At 50.0% G+C, this 12609-nt stretch overlaps 2 protein-coding genes across 2 annotated transcripts in view; one reads left to right on the forward strand and one right to left on the reverse strand.

Annotated features, from left to right (window-relative positions):
- Positions 1 to 486, forward strand: part of Gbs-76a (Glycogen binding subunit 76A) — a 236403-nt gene extending 235917 nt beyond the window's left edge. The window contains exon 3 of the transcript XR_013083561.1: positions 473 to 486. The gene's annotated coding sequence lies outside the window, so the exon portion shown is untranslated. The remainder of the gene's footprint in view (positions 1 to 472) is intronic.
- Positions 1 to 12609, reverse strand: part of LOC143362001 (uncharacterized) — a 242330-nt gene that overhangs the window by 174493 nt on the left and 55228 nt on the right. The window lies entirely within an intron of this gene.

Here is a 12609-nt window from a genome sequence, read left to right on the forward strand (position 1 = left end):
TATTTAGTCTCATCGCTAAAAGGCCGCGCTCTTGATTGTGTGAGCAATATCCCGGTCACCGCGGCGAATTTCAAAATTGCGTGGGATGCGCTTAAGGCACGTTACGATAATCCGCGCCGCCTCCTGACCGTTCATCTCTCAGCGTTACTACAGTTGCCCGCACTAAATCGCGAGTCTGCGTCGGACCTGCAGGACCTACGCGATCGGGTATGCATGGCCGTTTCGTCGCTCAAAAACCTGGGTCGAAGTTCCGACGAACTCTGGAACGATATTCTCGTTCATTTAATATCGCAGAAGCTCGATTCCACCACGAGGAAAGCGTGGAACATAAAAACCAGCGATGACGTGACGCCGCCGTCGTTCGATACTTTGCGAGCGTTTATCGATTCCCGTGTCCGAGCTCTCGAGGACTTCAAGGGAGGTTGTGCGAGTCCTCCCGTTTCGCGTCCGAAATCTCCCGCACGTCTCAAAGGCGGAATTCCGGCGAGTAAATTCCAACACGAGTCCACTCGTGTTCATACCGCGGCGGTAAAAGGGTCATCTCCGGTAGCGTGTCCGATCTGTCGCTCGCGTCACTATATGAACGCGTGCCCATCGTTTCTAGCGAAAAGCGCTGCCCGTCGTAGCGAAATCGTTAAGCGATTATCTCGGTGCTCAAATTGCTTGAGCCAATCGCACGCCGCTCAAGATTGCACGAGTAAATATTCGTGTCGCGTATGCCATCAGCGGCATCATACGTTGTTGCATGACGAGAGACACGCTCCCGATTCGACAACTTCGGCCGAATCAATCGATAGCACGTGCCCGACCGCCGAAGTACAGTCGCATCTCGCGTCCGCGAAATCTACCTCGTCTAAGACAATTTTACTAGCCACTGCATGGGTGCATGCAAGCGTCGAATCCGGCCGCAACATAACAGTTCGTGCGTTAATCGACCAAGGATCGGAAACAAGCTTCGTAACCGAGGCTGTTGCTCAGCTGTTACAGGCGAAGCGTCAACGTGTCGCGACGACGATTTCGGGAGTTGGTGGGGTACGCACAGGCACCGCTCGGCATGCGATACGTTTGCGTCTCTCCCCGCGCTCTTCTCGCTCTCCAACGGTCACAACAACCGCGCTCGTGTTACCGTCTCTGTCCACGTACACACCGCGGCGCGTAACGGATTCATGTAATTTCGAGCATCTCTCGGATTTGAACTGGGCTGACGCGGATCCTTCGAGTCCCGACTCAATTCAAATGATTCTAGGAGCAGACATCTATCCGCATATAATCCTTGACGGAATACGAAGGGGCGAGCCGGGGAAACCTATTGCCCAAAATTCCATTTTCGGATGGATAATCTCGGGCCCCGTGGTCGCGAATTCGTCGCGCCCGAGCGATCCGTCGACTTTCGTTGTCACGCATCACTGTCTCGCTGACCAACAGTTGACTTCAGAAATGCAACGATTTTGGGAAGTAGAAGAAATCCCTCTCCAGTCTCTCCTTACACCGGACGAAGAAGCGTGCGAGCGTCACTTCTGCGACAACACGTCTCGCGCTCCCGACGGACGGTACATCGTTCGTCTGCCGTTCCGATCAGGACCCCCCATAGAGATCGGGCATTCGCGTCGGGTCGCAGAGAAAATGATGCACTCTCTATCGCGCCGTCTAAAGACGAGTTCCGCGATCTCAAAAGAGTATAGCGAGTTTCTGGACGAATACGAGCGTCTAGGTCACATGCGGCTAGCTCAAAATTCGACTGCATCGTCTCGGCAATGCGTTTTCATCCCGCATCATCCTGTCTTTCGAGCTGACAGCGCTACGACCCACCTTCGCGTCGTGTTCAACGCCTCCAGCCTCACAACCAACGGCTCTTCCTTAAACGACCACCTTTTCGCCGGTCCGAAACTGCAAAATGATCTCGCCGCAGTTATTCTCCGATGGCGAAAATTCCGGTTCGTCTATACAGCCGATATCGCGAAAATGTATCGCCAAATTCTCATTGACGAACGGGACGTCGATTACCAGAGAATTCTGTGGCAGCCAGCACTTTCCGCCTCGTGCCGAGAATATCAGCTTCTCACCGTCACATACGGGATGACGTGCGCTCCATATCTTGCCCTTCGCGTCCTTCAACGGCTTAATGAGGACGACGGGCATCGTTTCCCTCTCGCGAAGCACATTCTTCAAAACCACATCTATGTGGACGACGTATTGTTCGGGGACGATGACCTCGAATCCCTTCGCCAGTCTCGTAACCAGCTGACCGCGCTCCTCGACTGCGGGAACTTTAGGCTCCGGAAGTGGGCAAGCAATTCGTCCGAGTTGCTGACCGATCTCGATCCAGCGGATCACGGTCTCGCGTGCACGAAGCTTCTCGCCCCTGACGACCAGCTCAAGGTCCTTGGAGTCAGCTGGAGTCCAACCCTTGACGCCTTTCAACTTCGAACCATCGTGGCTGACCCATTGCCGTCGACGAAGAGGTCGATTCTTTCCACGATAGCCAAACTCTACGACCCGTTAGGCTGGGTCACCCCAGCAACCGTGCTTGCGAAGATCTTCCTTCAGGATCTCTGGCGAATCCGCATTAGTTGGGACGGAAAACTACCGGAGGCACTTCTCGACAAATGGCGATCGATCTGCGAGCGCCTATCTCTCCTCGACTCGGTCACCCTTCCTAGGTGGATCGGCTCCTCTATACGGTCTCCTAGCATCGAACTTCACGGCTTCGCCGATGCCTCGACAGTCGCTTACGCCGCCGTCGTGTATGCCAAATGCACCTCGCCCTCCGGCGAGGTCACGATTTCTCTCCTCGCTGGAAAATCGAAAGTAGCACCTCTGAATCCCTTGACAATTCCTCGACTGGAATTGCAAGGGGCCCTTCTTCTCTCGCGTCTCATGGAATTTGTCCAGTCGACCCTCGGCACGCGAAATCTCTCCTGCGTGTGCTGGACCGATTCGACCGTGGTCCTGAATTGGGTCCAACAGCATCCCTCGCGCTGGAAGACGTTTGTGGCCAACCGGGTTTCCAAGATTCAAGCCCGGCTCCCGCTCGCGGAATGGCGACACGTCTGTACAGAAGACAATCCTGCCGATTGCGCCTCTCGCGGTCTCCTAAGCGACGACCTTCTTCGGTCATCCCTCTGGTGGCAAGGTCCCGCCTGGTTGACCCGCGATCGCTCCGAATGGCCACCGCTTCAGATTCGGATCGACGACACCAATCCGTTAGAGGCAAAGGTCATACCGGCTCATTCCGCCGTCCTATCTCAACCTTGGGAACTGGAAACAAGGTTCTCTTCATGGCCAAAACTCATTCGCGTCACAGCGTACCTCTTCCGTTTCGTGTACGCGTGTCGACGCAGTAACCCGGAGACAGGTCGAGCTCCGTCTCGCGGTTATGGTCTCGCGCTTTCGGCTGACGAATGCAGTAACGCGAAGTTCTGGTGGATCCGCCGGATCCAATCCACTCTATTTACGTCGGAACGCAAGACTCTCCTACAGAACCAACCGCTGCCGTCGAAGAACCCTCTGAGTGCTCTTAATCCTTTCCTCGATAACCACGGGATCCTTCGCGTGGGAGGTCGGCTACACCGTGCTCCCTTACCGTATCATTCGAAACATCCGATCATTCTCGCGTCGCATCCCCTCGTTCGACTAATCATCGAACACGCGCATCTTCGTTCGCTGCACGGTGGGCTCCAGCTCACCTTGAGCACCCTCCGCCAGAATTTCTGGATTTTACGAGCGCGAACTCTTGCGAAATCGGTGATTCACACCTGCGTCACCTGCGTTCGAGAGCGAGCTGCAATTCCCGCACAAATCATGGGCCAGCTTCCGGAACCTCGGGTCTCTCCTCCCGCGAAATGCTTTGCTCACTGCGGTCTTGATTACGCTGGCCCCGTCCAGATTCGAGCATCCGCAGGTCGGGGCATCACCTCTCGCAAAGCTTACATCGCGTTGTTCATATGCCTAGCAACCAAGGCGATCCATCTCGAGCTGGTTGCGGATTATTCAACACCCGCGTTTCTCAACGCCTACTGTCGATTTTGCTCTCGCCGAGGAATTCCAGAAGCAATGTATTCAGATAACGGTACCACGTTCATCGGAGCTAATCGCGAACTCCATCTCGCGCATCGCGCAACTCTTAACGATCCCGAGTTTTTAAATAAAACTGCCACCGACGGTGTTTCATGGCACTTCATACCCCCTTCGGCCCCGCACTTCGGAGGCCTATGGGAGGCCGGCGTGAAAAGCATGAAGCATCATATGCGTCGTGTTTTAAAAGATCGCACTCTCACATTTGAAGAGTTTACCACCCTTCTCTGTGCAATCGAAGCCTGTCTCAATTCTCGTCCGATATCTCCGCTATCCGACTCCTACGATGATTTCGAGTCATTGACTCCCGGCCACCTTTTAATCGGTTCGGCGCTCACGGTGCCCCCTCAGCCATCGACGCTAACCCTTGCCGAAAATCGCCTCTCGCGCTGGCAACTTATTCGGCACATGACCGAGCGATTCTGGAAACTCTGGAGAGACGATTACGTCAACACTCTCCAGCAGCGCAGTAAATGGCGTCGCGAACGACCTTCACTAGCGATCGGGCAGCTCGTCCTTCTGCGCCTTCCGAATCTTCCTCCCTGTAAGTGGGAGCTCGGTCGAGTAACGCAACTACATCCGGGCGAAGACGGATCTACGCGCGTGGTGACCGTTAAAACAAGCACCGCCGAGCTCAAGCGGCCCATCGTTAAACTGTGCCCGCTGCCGGTTTCTTGTCAAAACCCAGCGGAATAATAAGGTACTTCCTCCGTGCGTTATAGATGGAAGTCGCGCTCCCTAGATGTAAGTTGCGTGCGTTAGATTAATTATGCGATCGTTAGACTAAGCTTTCTCTTGTTTAAAATTAAGGTTGCGTGTGCTTGCGTTAAATTCATTCCCCCGTCTCATCATGGCGGGCGGCTCGAGATTCTCGCGTCTTCCGATTCGGCATCTTCCGTCCACAGAGCAGTGTGCGTGCGTTTCGAAACTGTCGTTTCAAGGCGGGCGGTATGTTCAGGATTAGCCTAAAATTGTGAGATTCAAACGAAGGGGGTTTCGACCGTTGGTGGCCGGTTCGTACTTGTTTTCGTGTTGTGAGCGCGAAACCGAGCAGCCGTTGTCTCGGTCGCGTAAACAGCCGTGTCACCGGCGACAAACACCTTTGTTTGAATTTCACCTCACGATCAAAGGTGAACCGAATTCACCTATGGAAAACCCTACGATCAACGGTTCTCCCGACGTCTCGTGCGTTACCGTGCGCGAACGCACGATCAGACGTCGTTCTAACTTCGCAGCGCTCGCTTGCTTTCTCTCTTCACTTAATATCAAATTATTAGTTGTCTATCTCGTGACTTCGTCACATACTCGAAACTAATAGTGTTTTCTCGCGGCGTCGTCGCTTATTTTATATCGCGTTCATTGCATAGTGTCCAGCTCTTTATACATTTTCGACGGTTTGGCCTCGTGTGCCAAATAAAGTGTGTTGAAACAACAATCGGAGTTCCCGTTTATCGCCTCCTGTCTACACCACCTTCCTCAGCGTTCAATTCTGAGCGGTCCCGGCCTCAGGCAGCTCGAAGTCTCGTGCAAGCCGAAACACGTTTACACAATTATAATTAATTTAATTTTTTGAATCATCGTTAGGTGACTTATTTCATCGTATATATTACAGAAAAAATATAAATATTATCTTCTACTGTCGTTTATCAATTTTCGATTTTTATTCAAACGAGATGAATTTTTTATTCAATCCAATATAAGTCGCTCTTTTTTCAATGTTACCGTAAGAAGAGATTTTTCATTTTAAACTATAAAATGATACAAGAAACCGTATGATCGAATTGTTTTTTAATTAACGAAATTAAATATTTTGATTTTTGGAGAAACATGATATTAATTCACAATATTCGACCTCAATTGCAACAAACAGGAGTTAAATAAGATAAACAATTTCTTTTCAATAATTTCTGATGTTTTCAGTGTCCTATGATTCATCTATTCAGTTTTGTCATAAACACCTGAAGACCGCAATCTGAGCACAACAAAGCCGAAGTTCAAGAACACTCTCCAAAGGTAGCTTCAGAAAAGAGATTTCCGAAATAGAAGTTCTATTATCTGACATTGTTAACCCTCGGGCAACGAATACAGGGTCATTTCGACCCAAATATAATTGTTGTCATATCTATTTTTTCAGTTACTTACTTGTATAACTAGTCTGCGAATGTTCATGCAAATATAAACTTTTATGAATTTATTTCCTGATAATGGAACCGAAAAAAACTAATTTACTCCATTGGAAGTTTCACTACATTTCAAAGAAGGTGAGAATCTTATTAAACTTCTTAAAACAGTTTTTTATGCCGAGTTTTTCAAGCATAAAAATTCTAGTCTATGTATAATAAATTCTGTTAAGAAAGTACACATCAAATGTAATATTTAATTCAATCTAGAAAATCTTGGTCAATTGAAATTCTATTTGAACAAATGGATTTTATGAGGCAATTTGTTAAATGATTTTGCATGATTTTTATCCGAAATAGCCGCATAAACAGATTTATCCAAAAATTTCTCATTGGACCATATTTATACTGTCAGGAATTGCAAACTACTCAGCTGAATGGAAAATTTGTGCCGTTTTAACTTATCAGACATTATTATATTGTTCTTAGTGCTCATTACTCTATGTTATACAAAACGGTGTTAAATTCACCTGGGCAACCCAGAAATTAACTTTTTTATATAACCCTGCAGATTTTGACGAAAAAATGCCAAAAATCCAAATTTTAATGTTAAGAGATCAGTAGTTCAAAAGTTATGCGTATTTAAAATTTAGCGATTTTAAGCGTTTTTTATAACTAAGGGCACCGCCATGTTGCTATGTACTGAGGGACGCGCGGCGTCTAACGTGCGGAACCGATAGATAGCAGCACAGGCACAGGGTTGTGGGGCCGGCGACACAGCCGCGCATGTGCCGCGCAGTAAGCGCTACTGCGCCTGCGCGGCCGGGCGATAGCGGTAACGAGCGCGTTGCCGACGAGCCTTTCGTTCTCTTCTTCTCCGAGTCTTCGTCGAGAGAACCACGCTGCGCACAGAGCGTCTCGTCTACGATAAGTTTATCCTGCGGCGTGGTGCCGCAGGACCGTGCCCGGTTTCCGAACATAATTGTCGCGACTCGTTATCGAGCGTCGCGAGCTCTCCGTTCGGGTTTGTTCGAATAAACGTCGTTATTTCTGGTTACTACCCGACGTGTTTATTACTCGTGAGGAGTGGGCCTCACGTGTATAACCTAAATCCTCCTTGCCGCGACCACGTGGCGCGTCCATCTTGAACGCAGTCCGTCTGAACATTTATTTCGTGCGTTCTCGCCAGAGAACGCGTGGCCTCCGGCCACTGGTGACCCCAATCTCTCGTGTGTTACGAGATCTATGTTCCTAGTCCCCACGACCGTGGAGGACCGTCGGAACTCATCAGTGCGTACATCTGTACGCCTCCACCAATAAAATCCCCACATTGGTGACCCCGACGTGATGTTGGGAGTCGTGGGAGACGTGGGAGACGTGGTGGACCAAAAATCCCCACATTGGTGACCCCGACGTGATCGTCGATAGGATGGGGTCGTGATCGTCGATAGGACGAGGTCGTGATCGTCGATAGGACGAGGACCGTGATCGTCGATAGGACGACGTGATCGTCGATCGGACGAGGGAATCAAGGAGGACGGTTTCGAGGAGCCTTGTGCACCTGCTGCTGTTGCAGCCATCCTTCACCGGTACGGAGCCCTAGACGGCGTACGGACGGCGGCGAGGGAGCATCACGGCGTATGGTGACAGGTCTTGCGTGAAGCCACCGACACCGGCGCCTTTTCAACGTGACGCCCTAGCAGCTCGTCGTTCCGGAGTTGCCGTTAGCCGATTTTTCCTGCTGCCGTCGATAGGACGACGCGGGGACAGGCGAGGTTACTTCCGCCTCACCGGCAGTGTAGTGCAGTTTTGTGCGAGTGCAACGTGCCGGGTGTGTGCGTATTTTGCGTCGTGCGACGTTTTAAGCGGTGATGCGAGGCCGCGTGTCGTTAGACGGCGCGTATGTATGTGACAGTTTGTCTCCGGTTTCGTAGAGAGCGTTCATTTTTCGTGTTGCGACTCCGCGCGTGTTCATTTCGGCTTTTAGTTGCCCATTTGGGTTGTTAGCATTTAGAATGCGTTTCTTTTCTCTGTCGCGCATGAACGCGTGTCGTGTCCGCTGCGTCTTAGGGTCTAGGCGCCCTCGGCGGGCGTATTGCCCGCGGTTGCCGTGCGCGTTTCGCGTCGTTAAATTCGCGTTATTGTTTCGGCACGTCGAGTCCTTCGCACGCGCGTTTTTGCCCGCGGTTGCTGTGCGCGTTTCACGTTGTTCCACGCGCGTTGTTGATGTTCGCAACCTTGCGCAGTCCTATACGCGTTAGTTTCAATGTCGCGTAGTTTTTTTGCGCCTTCATGTAGCTCGCCGCGGTAAGCTCGCGGACACCGCGACCTTCACGCGTGTTGATGCCCGTCGCGCTTCTGTTCGAGGACGTCTTGTCCTTCGCGCGCACGTTTTTGCCCGTGGATTTACAAGCGCGTTTCTCGCGTTAATATGCGTAGTTTTGCCTTTTTCACGTTAGGGCGTGTGCGACTTCGCGGTTAGCGAATTGTTTTTTTCTATATCGTTTCATTCCGCGCGCTCTTTTTGACCGTCGCGTCGCGAACATGGCGTACGTTATCTCGGCGCGTGCCAGCACGGCAACCGCCGTACTTTATAACGTGTTTTCGCGTCCGCGCATTCTTTGCGAATTTTTCGTTGAGCGTTTCGTATTTCGGCGATTTTTCTTTCGCAGCTCCGGGTTGTGCGTAATTCCGAGCTCCAGGCGTGACCTTACCATTGTAACACGCCCGAGCGTTATCGTGTTTACCTTTTTATGTGCCCTGAGTCTGTTTGTATGCGCGAGCGTCCTTCGGACCAGCCCGCCGTCCTTGTTCGTGCGTGCTTAGATTTCGGTTAGAGAGCAGTTTCCGTTATCGTGAAATTTTGTTTCTCTTCGGTTTGCGTTTGCGAATTATTTAGTAACAAGCTTCGTTTCATATTGTATGCTGTTAGTTAGACTTTAGTCCTAAATGTCACCAATCCAAGGTGACCCGACATTGTCGTCGTTTCTCCGAGTTTTTGCTCCTGATGTTCGGTTCAATCATGCCCTCAGGGCATTATCGGTCATATTCCGTCGTCAGTTAGTATCGCGCATTGCGTAACCTTTGTTGTTCGTTTTTTTTTTTTCGCGTAGAGCAGTATCGGAAGCGTGGTTTTCACGCTATGGCGCGCCTAGGTGTTAACCACCGATGGGTTTTGTTCCAGTCGTGCTTATTCATTGCGTTGTTATCACTGATAGGTTGCGATAGTATTAGGAAGTTCCCCTATCACCCCGCATTTGAGTGGCGTGATAGAGCGGTGGCACCGCGTGCCCACATCGACCGTGCGCCGTTTTTTGTGCGTCTCTTTGCGTGTCGCGTTCTGCGACCCCGTCGCCGCGGGGTATTTAAATTCCTTTTTTTGCGTGCGACTGTTTTCGCGATTGCCCAGCGGGGCACGTCTTTCGTCAAGAGCGTGTTAAATGTTTGAGTGCACCGGCCGGTTGCGTTTCGCGCAGCGGCACGGCGTCGTCTTTGCCTCATTCACGCCTATGCATTCTTGTTGCATGTTACCCCGTGGGAAGTTTATGTATTTTTAACAATTGTTAGTAAGCCGCATCTCCCTCCTAATATTGTATTTCATTTATGTCGTGCGCCCCTAGGCGTTACGCACTGAGGGGGGAGTATGTGGGGCCGGCGACACAGCCGCGCATGTGCCGCGCAGTAAGCGCTTCTGCGCCTGCGCGGCCGGGGATAGCGGTAACGAGCGCGTTGCCGACGAGCCTTTCGTTCTCTTCTTCTCCGAGTCTTCGTCGAGAAAACCACGCTGCGCACAGAGCGTCTCGTCTACGATAAGTTTATCCTGCGGCGTGGTGCCGCAGGACCGTGCCCGGTTTCCGAACATAATCGTCGCGACTCGTTATCGAGTGTCGCGAGCTCTCCGTTCGGGTTTGTTCGAATAAACGTCGTTATTTCTGGTTACTACCCGACGTGTTTATTACTCGTGAGGAGTGGGCCTTACGTGTATAACCTAAATCCTCCTTGCCGCGACCACGTGGCGCGTCCATCTTGAACGCAGTCCGTCTGAACATTTATTTCGTGCGTTCCCGCCAGAGAACGCGTGGCCTCCGGCCACCGGTGACCCCAATCTCTCGTGTGTTACGAGATCTATGTTCCTAGTCCCCACGACCGTGGAGGACCGTCGGAACTCATCAGTGCGTACATCTGTACGCCTCCACCAATAAAATCCCCACATTGGTGACCCCGACGTGATGTTGGGAGTCGTGGGAGACGTGGTGGACCAAAAATCCCCACAGGGTTGTGGGGATTTTAGAGAGAGATATATTGAAGTGGTCTGTCTGTCGACTTCCTCTGTAGTGGTACACACCACATCGGCGAGCGTAGACTCAGACTGTCCTCCACGAACCTGGGGACTGTACGATGAGCACGTAGTACAGAAAACAGGGTCACCAGTGGCCACAGGCCACACGTTCTCGAGAGAGAACGCTTGCAATATATGATAGTCCAAGATGGACGCGCCACGTGTTCGCGGCGAAGTCGGAACAGGTTAACTGCGTGAGGCCCACACCTCACGATTAATAGGCGTCAGGTAACGACCAAATAACAACGTTTATTCACCGAATGGCAACGAGGAAACTCGCGAAACAGCTAGACGCGAGATACAAGGTCCGTCCAGTACGGACAGCGTAGTAACACCGTTATACATCAAATTCAACTCCGAAAGACGCGACTAGCTACGGCGGCGTGGTTTTCGCAAAAGAGAAAGAGTCGTCGACGAGACGCTCCTCGCCGCGGAAAACGCGGGAAACGCAGGCGCACTAACGCGTGCCGCATGGCACATGCGCGCGAGCGCCGCCGGCCCCACAGGGTTGTAGGGGCTACGTGTGTTGCCGCACCTTGCCGCAGCGCTAGCGTCGCCGGCACCAGCCGCGTGCAAGCGGCAAGAGCGAGTCGCCCCTCTAGACTCTGCGTGTCCGACGAGTCAAGGCGGATTTGCCGCCGTTGAGATTTCGCAATCTCTCTCTTGTATCAGCCTTCGTCGAGTAAAGATATAATAAAGTTTTCTGTACTACAGCACGCAACAGTGTCTTCCATCCAGTTTCTGGTTTCCCGGCGGTAGTAGGCCGCAGTCTGGAAATCCACTAGACCGTAAACCTACAGGATGATGTCTCATCGCTGATGGCATGCGACCCTGCTTATTAGAGGATGTCCGAGTACATACCAATATGGCAGCGGCCTTACTTGCCAAAAACGCCTAAAATCGCTCAAAGGGCCTAGCCGATTAAGATGGTCAAAACTGCCCTTAGAGGTTTTTCAATGATTAATGAACCATTCGAAAGCTGACCCAGAAAAACCGCTCTGAGCAAAATTTCAACCCCCTATCTTGCCCGTGAGGGTAGTTACAGGGTAAATTAGATTTCGCGCTTTTCCGCGCATTTCCCACACTCTGATTCTTCCTAAAATTCTGAAAAAAATGTGGCATATTTTGGATCCTAAGACAGATTTTTGAGAATTTTTTCAGATTTTTTTCTTGCAAACTGTGATCGCAAAAAATGAAAAACCTCAAAAAAATCGGAAAAATGTACATTTCTCAAAAATATGAAAACATGCTATTTTGCTGTTTAGTGCCCCGATAAAGTACCATAACAGGCAGTGTCCTCCATTTTTTTTAGATTTTTTCTTGTGGGCACTTTTTGTCCAGACAAGAAAAACCGAATTTTTTCGCCGTTTCTGCTATTAGGAGGAAAGTTACACTTGTTGGTTTTATCGCAGGTATATATTAAGTCATTTTAAACATTATTAGATTGAAACCAGTAAGTGTTTGACCTAAGAAATGTTTTAAGAGAAAAAATGGATTGTATTTTGTGCGATATATACCAGAATGTTCGGGACGTTTACAACATCGCCGGTTGGCACAGCGGTTAGGGCGTCGGGCTACGGAGCGGATACGCTGGTGTTCGAATCCCGTCGGTGGGAAAGTTTTTTTTCCATACGTCATCTTTATTTTTTCAATTTCTTATATGGTTTATTCATGTGATTTTAACAATATTTTTTTAATGTTTTAAAAATATTGAGGTAACATTTTTAACTAACTTTTATTTATATCACTCCGATTTTACTTCGAATTTAATGATATTATTTTGTTGGATTAGGGAATAAATTAATATTTATATTATTGTGTTCGTCCACGATTTCTGCCTGATATGAAATTGCTTGTGAAAATTGGTAAGATTCCGTGGAAAGAATTTTTAAATCTACTTCTGTCATTTCTGGAAAATCAAGAGTATCTACCGAGGATACTGTTTGAAATGGAGTCTTTTTGCAGTTCCAATTGTTTCCAATTTTTGGAAAGGTTTTGTTGCCTACTTGTTTGTGTAGAAGCTGGTACTTTTGACCTAGTATACTATGAATTGCCTCTGCATCCCATCGAAAATAA

The sequence above is a fragment of the Halictus rubicundus genome, chromosome 16 (genome assembly GCF_050948215.1).
Source record: "Halictus rubicundus isolate RS-2024b chromosome 16, iyHalRubi1_principal, whole genome shotgun sequence".
NCBI classification, from domain to species: domain Eukaryota; kingdom Metazoa; phylum Arthropoda; class Insecta; order Hymenoptera; family Halictidae; genus Halictus; species Halictus rubicundus.